This window comes from Hevea brasiliensis, chromosome 13 (assembly GCF_030052815.1).
Source record: "Hevea brasiliensis isolate MT/VB/25A 57/8 chromosome 13, ASM3005281v1, whole genome shotgun sequence".
Taxonomy (NCBI): Eukaryota; Viridiplantae; Streptophyta; class Magnoliopsida; order Malpighiales; family Euphorbiaceae; genus Hevea; species Hevea brasiliensis.
Genome location: NC_079505.1, coordinates 24,366,039 through 24,384,973, shown reverse-complemented (window position 1 = coordinate 24,384,973; position 18,935 = coordinate 24,366,039). Strand labels below are relative to the sequence as shown.

Sequence of the window (18,935 nt, the reverse complement as noted above, 5' to 3'; positions counted from 1 at the left end):
TTTCCTTAACCCAAAGGCATCCCAGTTACACCACCAACACACATACTCATGAACATGTTACATTTAATCATTCCCCATCTGCTAATAATGAAATATTCAAATTAGGAATGCCACAAAAATAAATGTTGTAATTTTCAGTAGTTATAGATAATAGATGCCTCAAATCAGGAACTTTCGTGTATTATAATAAAGCTTTTCATTATTTCTTTGTCTACAAATGCTTCATTAAGATAGACAAGCTTATCCTAGGCTCCTAGCTAGTGTGTGCAATGGAACCCATAGACTTTAATGTTTTGATTCCAGTAGAAAATGTTAGCAAAGTTAAAAGGGTATCAAGTCAAATTTCCACATTAAAATTTCAAAATAATAACACAAAAAAGCATAATATATATACAAAGTGAAATTTCTTTGATCAGCATTACATTGCACAAGATCCATAATCTATTAGAATTACCTTCAAGAGGAAAGGAGAGTGAGGCAGCAGATTCTTTGAAATATCAACAATTTTTTATAAACCTCAATCACAGAAAAAGAAGAAAAAAAAATAAAAATAATTGCAAAAGAAGACCAGCTAAAAAAATAGCATTTTTTGTGGTAAATAATACAAAAATAAAATTAAAAAGGAAAGAAGAAAAAAAATTACTGGGAGAAGAGGAGATCCAGTCGGCGAACAGAAAGGAAACAAAAATGAAAAAGAGGAGAGGCGAGAGATCAGGATAAAAATTTGAGAGTTCGTAGTGAAAAAGAAGAGAAGTAAGAGATTGAGATAGGAATTTATGAGTGAGTAATAGTCGGTAGATAGGATTTTAAGGGACAAAGAGATACTTTTATTAATTGTATATGGGCAATATTAGAATAAAAATGAGTAAAACTATGTTTATCCATTGAGTTAGTGGTTTTAATAATTTGGCAAACCTGTAATTAAACCATGAAAAAATCATGGAATACTATGATCATGACTTGTCATTCTTCCCAAACACAACTATGAATCATACTTACATTAAGAAGTCACGGTTTACCATGATCCAAATAATAGGTTAATGACAGTTGTACTAAAAAAATGATAAATGATAAAATTTTAAATTACTTTTTAAAATATGTGACATAGTTTCGTGAGCTTATTTATATGCTTTGGTTTTAATATTTTGTGAGTCATACTTACATTAAGAAGCTAGGACTTACCATGATCTAAATAATAGGTTAATGATAACCATACTAAAAAAATGACAAATGATAAAATTTTAAATTATTTTTTATAATACCTTACATAATTTTGTGACCTCATTTATATGCTTTAGTTTATATATATATGTATATATATACATGTATATATATACATATATATGTATATACGTATATATGTATACAAATGATAAAATTTTAAATTATTTTTTATAATACCTTACATAATTTTGTGACCTCATTTATATGCTTTAGTTTATATATATATATGTATATATATATACATGTATATATATACATATATATGTATATACATATATATGTATACAAATGATAAAATTTTAAATTATTTTTTATAATACCTTACATAATTTTGTGACCTTATTTATATGCTTTAGTTTATATAAATATATATATATACATGTATATATACATATATATGTATATATACATATATATGTATATATACATATATATGTATATATACATGTATATGTATATATATATATATCAAATATCATTTTTCTTTTTTTTTTAATATTTTGTAGTTTAACAATAGCTACTACAATATATTTATAAATATTTTTTCTCTCAATCTTCTAGCACAGTGTCAAATGTTTTTTTTTTAATTTTTTAATAATTTTTTTAATTTTAAACTTTATAATAATTAAATAATTAAACTTTATAATAATTACAGCTGTTTTTACTTAAAAAAATGAAAAGGAGAATTTTTTTTTCTTTCTCTTGTACATAAGAATAATTTAATCAATTAAAATTAAAGATAAATTAATAAATTTTGATTGAATAATATTATTTTTAAATTTTAATTAAAACTAATTAAATAAAAAAATTGTAAAAGAGTGGAAAAAACTGAGAGATTCTTCGGCAGGCAGAGGAACGCCAAAACAAGAACAGAAGGACACAAGAGTACCCTGGAATGTCGATGTCGATTACTTTGAAGCAACCGTCGTAGCGAAGACAATGGCCATTGCCACCGCAGTGATCCCTTTGAAGCTCATCACCAGTTGCAGGCTTCAACCTAAAAATCATACTCCATTTCTTGCTCAAAATCGGCCCTTCAAGGTCTCATGCTGCGTTCTTCACAATCCAAGCTCTCTCCATACTCATTGTCAGAAACTCGTCGATGAATTTGACCCTCGTATTCCGATAGAGAAAGCCCTGACTCCACCCAGATCCTGGTACACCGACCCTTCATTTTACGATTATGAGCTCCATCGTGTTTTCTATGGAGGATGGCAAGCTGTTGGTTAGTTCTTTTTTTTAAAAAAAAAAAAAGAGTCTCAAGTTGCTTAGAATAGTTAATAACACAAGAAATATGTTAATTTGGTATGATTTTATCAAATACGGCAATTTAAGACTAAATTGAAATATTGAATTCAGAGCATAATTGGGTTTGCCTTGTATTTTCATTATGCATAAAGTGGAGGCTTCAACTCCTAGCGATTAGCATACATCAAACATATCGTAACACAGGAGAAGTAGAATCTTATTTACCAATTTTGGGTTGTATGTTGAGTTTCAGGATACACTGAACAGATAAAGGATCCTCGTGGCTTTTTCACAGTAAGGTACATTTATATTGGTAGAAAATTTGGTTCTTTTTATTTTTTGTTGTTCTTGCTTTCTTTCAGTATGCTATCATTTAAATGTTGCTAATCATTTGGGCTCCATTGGGTTCTTAGAAGAAGAAAGGGAAATGCTTGAATATGACTTCCATTTGTCTACATTTCAACCAATCTTTTTCCCCTTTTTCTGAGAACCTAATGGAGGATTAACTCTGGCAGATTCGGAAATGTAGAATTTCTTGTGTGTCGAGATGATGATGGCAAGGTTCATGCGTTTCACAATGTGTGCCGCCATCATGGCTCTCTTCTTGCATCGGGAAGTAGGAAAAAGTCTTGCTTTGTATGCCCTTACCATGTGAGTTTATCTGCGCTGCTTCATGCAAACATTTTGGAATTCCCTCAGCCCCTTTTCTTGCATTATTTTAATCTTGGTCATAAACAAAGAATAGTATAGGTTCAGCTATATATATCTCTTGCAATAGTGCTTTGTGATTCACCACATTGTTAATAAAGAGGATATGGCAAATTCATATCATAGGTAAATGATGATCAAAGTTTAATGATCTGGATACATGGGTTACAAGGCCTCATATTATGGAGAGATGCATCAGGTGGACAAGGTTTGGGACATGTCATATATGTATATGTATGCATGTATATTGTGTATGTATATATATTCATCCTTGATTGTTGCCAAAACATCGTGGTTCGTCTTAGATTGGGAAATTTTTGTGTGATGGATATAAACCAAAATAATTGCTCGTGATTCATTAAGTGATTAGTGGCGGGTTAGGCGTTCCTTCTCTGAGCCAACAAGAAGACAGTAGACAATGCTTAAATCAGTCCACTTCAAAGGTGGACAAGGTTGGAACTTTTATAGTTGACCATGGTTTGTTAGCATAGCAGTGGCACCTAGATTTTGAAACACAGTTTGGTTGCTAAATTTTCTAATGTTGCTTATTTAGTTGAATTGGATTGATGAATTCTAACCTCAAGTGCTACATCATCGATGGTGGGAGCAATGTTAGTCGTACATCGTGGTATTGTTTTTTTCTTGGTCTATTTTCTATCGTACATTTTCTTTTCCTCCAGCCAAGCTTTACATTATTCACTAGCACATGATATATGACTGTTTACAACCTTACATCTCTCTAGGATTTAAGAAGTTACCATGGGTAATATCTTCTATTCTTTTCATTTCATTTCCTCCCTTAAACCATAACTTAAATATATAGAATTCATAACTGAAGGAATTGAGTTTGCTTTGCCATATGAATATACTGAATTTTAGCATCTATTCTTATAATAAGCTAGTTCATGATTTAATGTGTATCCAATCTTTTTATGCAGGCTTGGACTTATAGTTTGGATGGAGAACTTCTTAAACAACAAGAATAACAGGAATGCAAAATTTCAATGTAAATATTTGCTGAAATGTTAGAGTAGTAATCATTTTCCTTTAATATATGGCAAATTAATGATCAATGGATAATTTAGTTAATTTCTGTTGCTTGGAGCATAGGAGTTTGGGCTTGTTCCACTAAATGTAGCCACTTGGAGGCCATTTGTTCTTCTCAATGTGGGCAAAGAGAATTAAACATATCAGGAAGTTGATGGCAATATGGTGGAAAATGAATGGCTTGGTAGTCGTTACGATACATCAAAACCAATGGAGTTGATTTTTCTTTGAGTTATGTTTGTAGATGTGTATACAATATTGAATGTAACTGGAAGGTAAGATGCTTCAATATAAGTGTACTACTGAATTTTGGCATTTGATTTTAATAGCAATAATTTTAGACAGGAGCCCATTTATGCAAGGTGAATGAGGTCCCTTTCAGTTCTCTGTATGTTTTCTCGCGGTGAATTAATTCATATATTCATCATCCTTGGCAATGAGCTCACTCTACAAGAGACTTAAGACATCAAACCAATATCCATTAATTGCATTGTGTGACTTGATTTCATGGACCGCTAATTCCCCTTCTTCCTTTTCAGATGTTTTGCGACAACTAATTAGATGGTGGCTACCATGTTCCATATGCACATAAAGATTTGGCATCTGGTTTGAAGCTTGATTCTTACTCCACCATAGTATGCCTCTCGCGCTTCCTTGTCATTCTTGAACATTTTGTTTTAGCTTTATCTATTGTAGCACTTGATTATGATAGATCTATAAGACTGCCATGATTTTTGCTCATGGTCTCCAATTTCAGCATTTTCACTAAATTTCAATTATCAGTAAAATCCCAAATTTAATTTATTTCGATAAATCATCAATGCTAGATTTTGATAAAATATAAATAATATTTTTTTACATGATAACCAAGTAAAATTTTTCAAATACATTTTTGTAGGCTTAGAGCTATTATATTTTATCGTCACATAAAGAATTTAGCTAAATGTCTACAAAAATTTTGTAGAAGCAATCTTCTTGAATCAAAATCAAACTTTGAGCTTTTTTACTTATACAAATTGAAATTGAGGGACAAAAATGTCCTTTAATGAAATTAACCCAATTTATTACATAAAAGCATCATTTTTTTTTTTGACATTTCATAGGAAGTGCGGTTGTCCTCCACCTAAATTACTACTTTTTTTTGAGATAGATATACGAAAAGGTCAGTATCCAAAGATGTGAAGGTGGCTCAGCTAGAAGTGAAGATGATTTTGTTCGGCTTGGATCAAAAGCTTTATGTGCGTTCATTTATCCTAATTTCATGATTAACAGGTACGTAATTGGGTGGAAGATGTAATAATAATGACTGATTTATTTGTTATTCCCATTCTTTTGTACTTTGAACCATTTCTAGGTCTTACAGATATGGGCCTTGGATGGACACTAACCTTTTGCTGCTTCTCGGACCCAGGAAATGCCAAGTGATATTTGACTACTTTATTGAGGCTTATCACAAGGTACCATCTCAAGTTTACTAATTCTGCACTGTGTAATATTTAAGATCTAAAAATATTGTGACTGCCCCTCTCTCTCTCTGTCTCATAGATGCTAAACTGAGTAGTTGCCATGGTTTTTGTAACATCCTCCCGGTAGCAATTCCGTACATCCTACTGTTCCGGTGACCGGTGTCGGTCCGGACAGCTAGAACGTCCGGAAAAATAATTAAATTTAAGTGAGGGACCATAATTAACTCAAATATTAATGAGAAAAATTTAGTAAAAATTTTAGAAATAAAATACAGTTAAGTCAAAAGAGCCGGTGCCCAAGCGATGGGTAACCAGAGGTAAGTTGCGGTTCTCGCAACGAGGAGCCCTAGACTCGGGGGAAAAATTATAAAATAATTTTTGGGACTCCAGAGAAGGGTCATTGAGGTTCCTATGGCATTAGAATGCCAAGAAAATATTTAGAAAAATTTTTCAATCGGTACAGACAATTTTGACCCGTTAAGCCAAACGGAGGGCATTTTGGTCATTTCACCTTCAGAGGTGATTTTTGGCCGACTTGTCCAGTTAAGTAAATAATTATTATGATCTTAAATATGAATAAATATTGCTAAAAATTAAATTGAAATGTGATAGAAAAGAAAAGAAAAGAAAAATTAAAAATTAAGCAAATAATGACATCACATGATGTCACTCACTTACTCCCACCCAATCACCACTTGACAAAACTAATAAAAAGAGATAAAATGAACTTAAAATGAGATAAAAAAAACAAAAGAACCAGCAGTTTCCTTCTTCATACGGGCTGGAATAAGAGAGAAAGAGAGAGAAAAGGAAAAGAAAGAAAGAAAGAAAGGAAGAAGGAGAAGGAGAAGTAGCAGAAATAGGGGTTCAGCAGGGCAGCATATTTCTTTTCCGTCCAGGTGAGTTTAGCTCAACATCTAAGGCTGATTTTTGGATATGTTTAAGCTATGTATGTGTGGAAGTTATGGTAAAAATTTGGTGATTTTTCAACGGTTGGATTTGGAGAAACATATTGTTGAACACAGGCTGTCTGTAGGTTGAATTCTGAATTTTGGCTACTGAAATTTGAGAAAAATAAATAGTTAGGATGCTTATAAAATTATGAAATTTGGTACAAATGATATTTGGGATGTTGAGGCTGCTGTGTTAAAATTTGGTGAATTTTAGACTTGTGGTTTATGAGATATAAATTGTTTTGCATGAGCTGTCTGAGTAAGACTGATTTCTGCAAAAATTCAGATTGTGAAGGGTTGAATGAATGTTTTGATATCTCATGATATAGAGATGATTTGATGCTGAAATTTTTACTGATATTGTATAGGGATGTCTTGAATATATGGTATAAATTTGGGATTTATCTAACGGTTAGATCATTATATATAAATTTGAATGCACAAGCTGCCAGATTGGGTATTAATGGGTTGTGGATTTAAGATTTATGATGGGAGTTTAGTCCAATTTAAGGGGAAATGCTATTGAATTTTTATTGGATATTTAATTTAGGAAAGTGAAGTTATAATTGATTATGATTATTATGGTTCTAGGAGAAATCTTGAAGAATAACAAGCTCAAGGTTGGTTTCAAAAAGGTTAGTGCATATACTTATCTTCCTTTCTTAAATTTTGTTAGGAAGTTAAATTGAATGAGAAATTGATGAAAAAATTGAACAAAACATATCTGTGGGAGTGTGCATGAATTTCGGCAGCTTTGATGTATAAGGGTATGATGAGTTTAATTGATATTAAACTTGCCTAGAGATGGTATGAGATATGTATATATGTGATGGATGGGTTGATAAAGTATAGGTTGCATGAAATGAATATGAAAACTAGGGTTTTGGGGAGTAAAAATTAGCTTGGCTTATGAAATTGTTAAAGTACATTCTAGTGGTCAATTAGTGACCATTTAAGGCAAGTTAATCATAATTTGAAGTGAGTTAATGCATGGCAAAACTGAAATGGAAGGCTGCCCAATGAGTGCAGCAGAGGGACTGAAAATTCAGTCCACTTGCACTGCCATAACTTGGGCTGTGTTGGTCCAATTGGTGTTTGGCCAATTGGACATGAAACTAGGCTTATAATGACACATTTTTGCTGAAGAAACCATGCCCAAAAGACCAAAGCAAGAGGACCAAAACTTGGCCCCAATCCGGATCCTCTGCAACAGCCCCTGCAGAAATGACCTGTTCATTTGGCCATAACTCACTGTAGATTTGGTCAATTGACCTGAAATTTTTACAGCAACAAGTTAAGACATAGACAAACAACTTTCATGAAGGAACCTACCCCAAATTATGGCCAGAACCCATTCAACCAAGTGACTCAAGTTACTGTTCATGCACTGTAGATATGGTAAATTTCTGCAGAATGCATATCTGGACAGCTTGGGTTTTTGAGCCATATCTGGAGCTACAAAACTCCAAATGGAATGATTCAAAAAAGGAAATTCAACTAGACAAAATAAGGAACAACTTTCATGTTTTACATTTCTTCAAATTCCAACAGTAACAGTGTCCAATGGAACAGTGAAGTTGACTCACCAAAACTGAAAAATCTGCTCCTTTGGTTTAATGCTTGGAAATGGTATTAACACTTAATGCCAACAAGTTTTAAACACCAAATGTGGTATGTTGGGAGTGCCAAAGTCAATGTACACATTTTTATTCTAAAAGTCAATATTTTTGTTGACCAATGAGGTGAATAGTGACACCAAAACCAAAAAATTGGCAATTTTGCCAAAATGACCTAAACTTTGAGAAAGTGACCAAAACTAACAAGTTTTGAATACAAAATGTGGTATGTTGGGAGTATTAAAACCAATGTACCTATTGTTTATGCAAAAGTCAACATTTTAGTTGACTAATGAAATGAATAGTGACATGAAAACTTGAAATTCAAAAATTGTGAAACTTAAAAGTGCAAAATGCCCTAGTAGGCCTAATGTGATTGGTTTGGATAGATTGGCATGCCAATAGGGTATTGTTTTAGCAGTACTGCGAAAGGAAAGGCTTTATGCCTGTATTCATGGCTTTATGCCCGTATCCATGGCTTTTATGCTCGTATTCATGGCTTTTATGCCGATTATGTGATATCATGGCTTTTTAGCCATACTGACTGCATACATGGTTGACGTTCTGCGTCCCATGGTATGACGGCCCGAGGCACCGCGGTGTCCAGTGCCAACGACGTTATCGATCCGGTTGTTCAAAGATAGGTTACTTGGGCATGGAAAAGTATAATCAGAATCGAACGATTGTTAAAGAAAATACGAAAATCAAATATCAGGAATGATTACGATAGAATACAAAGAAACTCAAGATCAGGAAGAAAATAAATAAACAAAATGCATGAAGAAGTTAATATCATAAAACGTAATTAGCCCTCGACTAAACATTAAGTTGGTAATTATTCAGTTCTTATGAACACAATGGCTAAGAAATTATGATTTTTATTTGCATATTATTTCTTTCTATTTTATTATTTGCACCACTAAGCTTTATGCTTAGCGCGCCGCTGCAACGCGTAGGTATCAAGATTGGACAGAGGGCCCAGAGACCACGATTCGTAAGCGGTTCACGCTTACGCATAGTGTCTGTGTCACCTCACTGTCTGCAGTGCATTAGTAGGACGCTAGATGTCATTTTGGTATTTTGTAATTGATTTTATTTTCTCATATGTATTTGAAACTTATGTAATGTATTTTGATATTCATGTAAATAATGAAAAGTGTGGTTGTAAATGGAAAAGTGAATGTTTATATATGAATTATGCATGGTATCATATGAGATGGATGAATGAGAACTGAGATTGAACATTGTTGAGAATTTGATAAATAGAGTTGAGATGATGGAAAATGAATATAGGAAGTGTTTTTCACAGGTTCCGAAGAACTGTTTTCTACATTTTTAGCCGGTATTCTGCCGGATTTTCTTTAAAATTTTCGGAACCTCAAAGAAATAATAATTTCGATAAATGGCTTAAAATGAATTATATTTCACAAGTTATATTCAAAATTATGATAAAAAAATTAATTAAGATAAAAATAGAGTGCTCGGCACACTGAGTGGCATAACTTGCTCGGCTACACTGTAGTCGGGTAAGGGGTGTCACAGTTTTAACCAATAACACATACTCAAATTGTTGACATGCGTGTTATTAATTAATGAATGTAATTAACAGGAACCCATTCTAATGATATCTATATTAATATGTGTCCTCAGGATGACAAAGCTTTCATTGAAAGGAGTAGTAGATAGTGAAAGAGTACAGGTACAGATAGACTACAGTTCTTTCTTGTAAAATTACTAGCTATGTTGCAGATCTTTAGGGTTCATACATGATTTGCAGATTGAGGATATTATGCTTTGTGAAGGCGTTCAGAGTAGTCTTGAATCTCCAGAATATTGTAGCGGTAGATATGCTCCCACAGTTGAGAAAGCTATGCATCATTTCCACCAATTGCTTCATGATAAACTTAAAATGTGAGTGTCCTGATGCCTTAATCACAAGTTTCATGTTCAGTATCAAGTACAATCATGCACTCACAAACTTAGGCAAGATCTTCAAGTACTCAATCCCCCCATCTTTGTAAATGAATATCAAGTACATCAAGTTCTTGGTACTTGGTTTTATACAAGGGATTTCAATTCCTCATTGGTTTTATTGTTGATACTATAAGATGAAGACAATCAAAATAATTGCAAATAGGGGTGTGCAATCGATATGTTCGGTTCCAAACCAAACCATCTGTATCAAAATCTTATGAAATGAAAGTCAATAGTAGAATTGAATCAAACTGAATCAAATTGGTTCAATTCGGTTTAATTCATCATTTTTTTAATCGAGCCAAAAATCACAAAACGTTGTTGTTTAGTGTCAATAGTTGAACAAAACCCAATAATCACAATCCATTGAAACTCAGACCAAATGACAAAGGAATCGTCAAGAGAGGGAGGGAGACTAGACGACGTTGACGAGACAAAGACCAAGGGGCAGGGGTGAGATAGAGCAAGCAAACAAGGGTGAGACAGATAGAGAGCGTGGGTGAAGGAGGCCAAGTGTTGACGAGACAGATAGAGACAGTGAGGGACAAGGATGAGACAGATAGAGTGAGTGTGAGGGAAGCGGTAAGACAGCTGACAAGGACGGAATGAGGCAACTGGATGTAGACAAAGAGTTAAGAGTGAAGGACGAGGGTGGGTGAGGGAGGCAAATAGAAGTCTATAGAGTAGAACAACTGATTCAACTGAAGATGGAGACTTAACACCATGGCAAGGCCTATTGAGGTTGGGCAAACATGGAACTATATATGGGTTAACACTTAGGCTTAAGCTCCCTTATGGGTTTTAAATTTTAGTTGGTTTAGTTAGTTGGATCTTTTGATCAAATAAATTAAACCAAATCGATTAATTGAATCTTCTTAAAAAAATGAACAAAATCAAAATCAATAATGAAAAAATAGACAAAATTCGAATTAATTCAGTTCAATTTAATTAGAATCGAAAACTACAGACCCCTAATTTGCAGCCTAAGGTGGTATTTAGTATTTTAACTCTTCTCTTATATATATTGTTCAGTGGCATAGTGTTTATACTAGTTCTTAGAGGTTAAGGGGGTGATTCATGAGAAATTACTCTTCCTAGATTTTAGAGGTTGAGTGAGTAATTTGACTAAAGTCAATGAGATGATATCATTATTTTTACATTTACTAACGAATTCAACAGTCATTTTAATTGAATACTTTTGCTTTAAATCACTAATATCTAATAACTAACAACTGGTAAAATAATTGACAGTTACTAAAACAGCTAACAACATTAATATTACTATACAAGGCCTGATCATTAGTGGGATATGTAGATAAGTTATTTTGCTATGCTCTGTTTGGTTTATGAAATAACATATGAAAAGATGGAAATAATATCAAGAAATAGTTATTTCATTGTTTTTAATATTTTTATCAAAACTTTTAATATGTAATAATTATTATCTTTCTGCTGTTAAAAAAAAAAATGTTATTGGATAGGATATATATTCTTCTGAATTACAAATTTTGTGACTAATAGCTAATCTATAGAATATTTAATTTCCATGTTATTTAATTCTACAAACTAAACAAAGCTCCGAGTATCTCACGTGGGTAAGAATGGAAGAAAATCATATGGAGTGATAATTCACTTTTTAATTTTAAAATCTAAGAGTAGTTCAAAGGTGTAAATAATTTGTTAGGAGTTATTTCTAGAAATTTTATGATGGAGAGCAACAGAACAACAAAAGGTTTAAACCCACCCCTTTTTCTATTTCCAATACAAAAAAGCATCATACTTGATTCTTTACGCCCATTTCATATAATTTTTTAAGCTAAAAGAATTTGAATTTTAACGTCCAAATATTTTCTAAATATAAAAATTAATTAATCAAATAATAATCTTGATTATGGTGCATAAAATAAGATCTATAAGTTTGACAATCCCACATCACATAACCCACTACCCACAAAAACATTTTTAATTTAAAATACAGTTTTTAAATCTGGTCTTATTATTGAATCAATGATGGCAAAAAGTTAAGAGTTTAAGGTTCAAAGCAAAGTTAAACCAATATATTATTAAAAGAAGCCACATTGCACATAGACAATAGGATTTTCAATTAGCTTCCTTCTACCAAAAAGATTTTATACAATAGTCTTTAGGATTAGGCTCTATATTTTTGTTTTGTTTACTTTTTGGTCCCTCTGGTCATTTCAGGTATTAGTTTAAATTTTATTCAGTCCTTGTAATTTTGAAAATACAACTATATATTCACTCTATTTTATAAGTTTTTGAACTATTTAATTCTCATAATAGTAATTTCTTTCTTTTAAATACATTGACGGACAAAAAACTTGATTTAAACTGGATAAAAGAACTAAATAATGGACGAAACAAAAATATAACAATAAACTAATATATATATTTTTAAAAACTAAATAGTAAGATTTGTTAAAATGGAAAAATTAAATAAGAATTTTTCCAATAATTTTTAATAAGCCCATCTGTTATAAGCCAAAGCCACACAAGCATTTGGTAAGGCTATAACTCTAGCCCTAATTCCCAGGTTTTCAAGGCAATTTCTAATGGCAACACTTATTTTTCATAGGTTGGACCTAGTCCTTTGAAAGAGCTCAAATAACTTTGATCAGTGTTAGAAATGCAAGCCCTATAAGAGTACAAAGACTTAAGAGATTATGAAGAGTTAATGACAAAGAAAATGAGTTGGAGTCTAATAATGTGTGACAAATTCAAGAACAATCTCAAAACTATAAACACAAATAAATAATAACTAAATCTTAATTCTGAATTAATTGGTGTTGTATTGTATCGACATTTTTTTGTCATTCCACTCTGTTAGATATTAAATTTGCATCAATATCCAAAACTTGTAAATATTTAATAGAATTATTGAGATTAGATAATCTAAAAGGTTATAAAGAGATCTCAAAATTTATATGCAGGTAATGTCGATGAAGAGTTCTAAGACTAATTTGTTCTAACAATCACATTGCTTGTTAGTTTTTTGGTTGCCAACCGGCTCAATATAAGTCTTTGTATTCTGTAATTTTATGTTGTTGCATAATTGAAACATTTTCTTTTTGAGAGTCATTTAAAAGAGAGAAAACTTTCCGCAGCACTGGGATTCTAAAATATCTGAACAACATTTGGATAGACTAAATATTGCAAGAGTGCTTATATCAACCTCATCTCTGAATATATATGGGAAACTCTAAATTTCCTATGATGGCTATTGAAGACAATTGCAGTGAAGCTCTCATCACCTTTAATATGTCACCAATGGTGAGTTCCTCGAGCGAGAGTTCATTCCCTGAAACAGATTTCATCAATGGCAATACTCAAGAAGAACGAGTCTGATATTCCGAGTCACCAAGTGAGTGAGGCCAAATCATCTGATTCTTTATTAACGGGAGATTGTTTTGAGGCTTCCAAGAGTGGAGAGCTGCTACATGGCCTTCATCCTATTTGTAACTAGCATGATGGGGTCCCTGCTGGTATCTTACTGGATATCTCACTTGAGCTTTTGGAGAACCATAACAATTATGAGACTCTCTCTTCCACCTCCCCTTAATTCGGAAGATTGTGAGCTGCAGAGTAATGGTTGGGCTGCTAATAAGGAGCCCATGGCTATTGAGCTTTCACAATATAACGGGCTTCTAATCAAAACTCGGATCTCATCCCTTATAACAGCCCAAATCATGAAGAATATCTAGACATGAAATTTCGGGCGAGCCTCTCTTACCAACATCCATTTCAATTGACAAAAACTCATCCATTTCAGCTGATAAAAACTAGGGTGTGCTTCCTTTCAAAACTTCAGCCTCTAGAATCCTCAAGCAATGGGGCAAGCCTAAGCTTCTCTTTGATTTGCTAGATTTCTCTCCCAAATTGAACAGGGGAGGCAAGAAGGGACAGAAACAAATTAAAGTGGGTAGGACCAATCGAGAAGGTGGAAGTAGTTGTACTGATGTCTCCCTCAAACCGAATGTGGAAATTGTCTGACTGAACAACTGGACAAGAGTGACATCTGTTGGGTTATTCCTAGACATGCAAAGGACCAAACTTCTCGAGATGATGCGGGTTTGGATGTAAATTCTGAAGCAACTATGTTGGGGATTGGAAAGGAACTGGGTTTGACGAATTCTGAATCGGACGAGGCGACATTGTTATTTTTCTTAAATCAGATTAAATCTTATCAGGTTCATCGCTCTAATGCTGCAATTTGATTTGCTCTGTCATTGGGTGCTGCTGGTCTCTTTATTATTATTATTATTTTGATTCTTGGGGTTTTTGAAACTGACTTGTTTGAGGTGTTATTAACGTGTTACATTTGAGTCTTCTAATTGGTGTTGGAGTAGTAAAATTGGTTGTGGATTTTTTTTTTTTTTTTTTACTGTATGTTGAGGGGTGATTCTTTTCCTCAAGTTTCCGCAATTTTATTTACTCTATTTCTTCTTTGTTGGGATATGTCTGTTGGAATATCTAGTTCTGATTTGAGGCAAGCTTGAATGTTTCTGCGCATTTTCACTCATGTTCTCTGGTTTTTAGAGCCTTAAGGAGTTCTATTGGTTGATTGTCCTCATGCTTTGTGGGTTCCAGTTCTCTTCGCGAAGTGTTCTTGCTTCTTGCTGGTTCAATTGTTCAAGGTCCAGTGTAATTTTTTTTTTCTCAGGAGAATCACATCTTGGCTGTTGTTTTTGTGGGCTAAGCCAACTTGTTTTCTTGAGGAAGTTAAGATACATCTACCGTGTCTTTCAGTTTTGGTGTTGAGTTTTGTTCCTTTGCTGTTATCTTGTCATTGATTACTTGGTCCTTCTCTTTGACCAGTGTGTGCTTTGTTTTGACTTTTTATCTCATTTTGTTTTGTTGCTAGCTCAAGCTTGCTATGTGTACTTTTATTATTATTATTATTATTATTATTATTATTATTATTATTATTATTATTATTATTTTGAGTATTGAAAATAATGAACGCTCTATCAAAAAATCCGCAATATTTTGTAGAGACATCTAAAATTATAAAGATAAAACTGATTTACTTTAATGATATACTTAATTAGACAATTGATTTAGTGACTCACTCCTGCCATATCTAACAACTGTAGCTAGCCTATCCAATCTGTGGATTGCATCTTCAGCTAGATTCTTTAAGTGCTGTATTGCTGCACCTAGTAATAGACATAAGTCTTGATATGAGTTGCATGCTACTCGTATAAATATGTAGACCTATAAACTCAAAAGTAACACACTAAAGATGGGAAAAGAATCCAAACAAGTTGCACAATTGCCAGAGAGCCCCTCTGGAGATGACTGAAACTATTAATTTTTTACTAACTAAAATGAACTTCATGAAAGTATCTTCAGCTCATCAAATGCTTGGAGTAGCAAATGGTAAAGATCTTGGTATGAGTTCCAAGCTACCCATTTAATATGCAGGTCCTTAGCCTAGAAGAAACCATCCAAAGTTTGGGACTAAGATTAACACAATTTGATTTACGAGTTTTGAGTATAGATTCAATAGCCAATGTTATTCTCAAACACACCTTGGAAATGAGATGGGTATTTTGCTGTGATGAGGGGGATAAGTAATTTTATTATTTTTACAACTCAAATACTGTAATTCAATGCTGTTAAAAAAAATTTAATAAAAAATTCTCTCCCTCTCTCTATCTCTTTCTCTACAAACAACACATAAATCAAAATCCTCTTTTGCATCAAAAATTAAAAATGAGAGAGGGAGATTTAAAAATGCAATAGATATATAAATAAATTCAGAATTTCAATAAACACCCTTTCAAAATTCAACAACTAAATATTATTTCTATAACTCCATAAACATCAATATGGCCTAAACTATCACATTTAAACCTTTAAAATTATTGCTAAAATCATACATTTTATAGGGAGATCTAAAACTGTAAAGACAAAATAAGTTTATTAGAATGACATACTTAACTGGACAATTGGTTTGATGGCTTACTCCTGCCTACCAAATAGCCTTTGGATTGCATCTTCAGCTAGCTCCTTTAAGTGTTGCAAATCTTCGCCTACTAATAGATATAAGTCTTGATATGGGTTGCATGCTACTCGTGTAACCAAGTAGACCCATAAACTTAGAAGTAACACACCATAGATGAGAACATGAATCAAAGCCGACAGCACAATTGCCATGCAACCCAATAGGAGACTAATATTTTTAGCACATGTTTTATAATTTGAGTTGGGATGAGTTTGGAGTTCATGTTCAATTGCCATAGCTATTGCATAGTTGATTAAAGTGATCGCCAACATCTTCATTTTCCAAGATAGCTGATCTCCAAGGGAAAACAATATTTGAAGGATAGATAATATTTCCTCATGTGTCCTGATTTATATGTATAGAAAAGAAGAGAGAGGAGGAGGTTATTAAAAATAGTTAGTTCAAAGAGTAAATATGTAGAGATAAACAAAAGCAATGGAAAAAGTTCATATCTTCCGAAGGAAAACAAAAGCAATGGGAAAAGTTCGTATCTTCTGAAGGAAAACAAAAGCAAGCAACAGCAAGGTTCACGACACATTTATCACATTCAACATCAAGGTTCAAGCATCACAAGGCATAGATTTACAGCAAACACATAAAAAAAAAATTGATGTATTGCAGTAAAGGCCTAAAAAAAAGGAACAAATCTAATGTATTTAACTAAATACCAAAATACAATATCATTATTTACAAACCTATCAAATTAATAAAACCTATTAAGTAGCATAGATTTAAACATAAAAATTTCTTCCATCTAGGCTAATAAGGGAAAGTAACTTCCAAAAATCTCTGAGGAGAACTGTTGTCCTCTTTGCCACTTATGACTTGCTCATGCAAAAGGAGAATTGTTACTGATACTAGGGCCATATGATCTCCCAAAATCATAGAGGAGACCACTGGCCACTGAGAAGAGAAAGGACAAGCTGATGAGAGGAGAGTGGTGATTGATGGAAAAGATACTAAGGGCTACATAAATAAATAAAAAAAATAAAAGTAATATAAAATAGAGAGGCTTTAAATCAAAGAAATCTAGAGATGGGGAAGAAATCAAAAGAGACCACAAGGGCTTGCTGGAGAAAAAAAAAAAATGGAAATGAGAATGCAGGGAAGACATCCATAATCGGCAGAAAGTTAGAGGAGATGAGCACTCGTGTGAGGATGAGGCTAGGGTTAGGTATACTAAGACTTACAAGGGCTAAGATTATCAGAAATGGAATGGACAGCTAGGATTAGTTAAGTTAAATAAAAAGAGAACACAAATGTTGAAATTGGAAATCGAACTTGAGAAGTGTGGCTCGAAGGAATTAAGCCTCCAGTCTTATTTTCATCTCAATTTTTGTGTTGATATAATTATATTTATATATTATACTTCTAAGATTCTAACATGAAGATAATTTATATAGATTAATCTGATTAATTCGAATTTTAATTTAAAAATTCAATGTAATTTTTTATAAAAATAACATTTTAATTTGAAATTAAAATAATTATCAATTAACATTTTAATTGATAAAATAAAAAATAATTAGTCGAATAATTGTCATTTGAAGCAAATGTTAGGATTGAATTTAATAAATAACTTAAAAAAACTCATTTATATCATTGTCTTAATCCATGAAAAACTCATGCATCAAAATAGATGGGAAGAAAAATACTAGTGTTGGGAAAATGATTGGAGCCCAAAAAATTAAATATTTATAGAAAGAAAACAAAATTACCTTTTGCCCTCCCTCTCAAAAATAAAATTTCCACTTTTTATTTTCTTTCTCTCTTTCACTTTTATAGTCAACTTAATTGGAAAATATTTATCAATAAAATTATTTTTATCAAAATTAAAGAATTAAATAATAATTTTTCAAATATTTTTTAATAAGCCCAGATGTTAGATGTAGAGTTACGGTTTAAAATATATGATTTACTAGTCATTTGGATTAAAATGTTTTTTTTTTTCAAATAATTCATATTCATTTATTTTTTAAAATTTATGTTGATTGATTTAACTTAAAGAAATGAGAGATGAGTTTAGAGATAAAATCATACAAATTTTAAATCAATGTTGGATTGAACTCTTTATTTTATCAATTTTTTAAATTCTACACAAATCAAAATGAAATGCAAGTGGTTGTATCTAGTAGGGTTATATCAAATCAAAAATTTTCAATTTTAAAAAAGTGTGTTATAGTATTAATTTGAGAGTTTTAGCATATACATATTTATTTATCATTTTAAGCAAATGTTAGGACTAATTTAATCAACAACTTCAACTAAAAATTCATACATATCTTTGTTTTAATCAATGAAAAACTTCATACTTATAAGAATGAATTACAACCTGAAAAATGAATAAGCCATTGAAAGACACATTAAACTGAAAAGATAAAAGGAGTAGTTACACACATTGAGGGAGAGCCAAAATGCCTAACTTGTTAAAATAGGAAATGAAATTCCAAGAGAAATTAAATAAAGAAAGAGGATAGAGATTATTGCTCACATTTAACTTGTCAAGCAGATGCTGAAGCTGCTGCACTGACTATACAAGTTGTTGTGCAGTGGTAGGTATATTACTGAGCCCCAAAGAGAGATGATCTTCATTCGCTTAAGCTTTGGATATATATACACAAAGCTGAAGTGGAATGGAGAATCCCAAAAACAAGAGGTCAATAAAATTGACGGT

At 32.2% G+C, this 18,935-nt stretch overlaps 1 pseudogene; it reads left to right on the top strand.

Annotated features, from left to right (window-relative positions):
• The first annotated feature begins 1,952 nt into the window (after window positions 1-1,952).
• Window positions 1,953-14,709, top strand: LOC110666007 (choline monooxygenase, chloroplastic-like; annotated as a pseudogene).
• The last annotated feature ends 4,226 nt before the right edge of the window (window positions 14,710-18,935 follow it).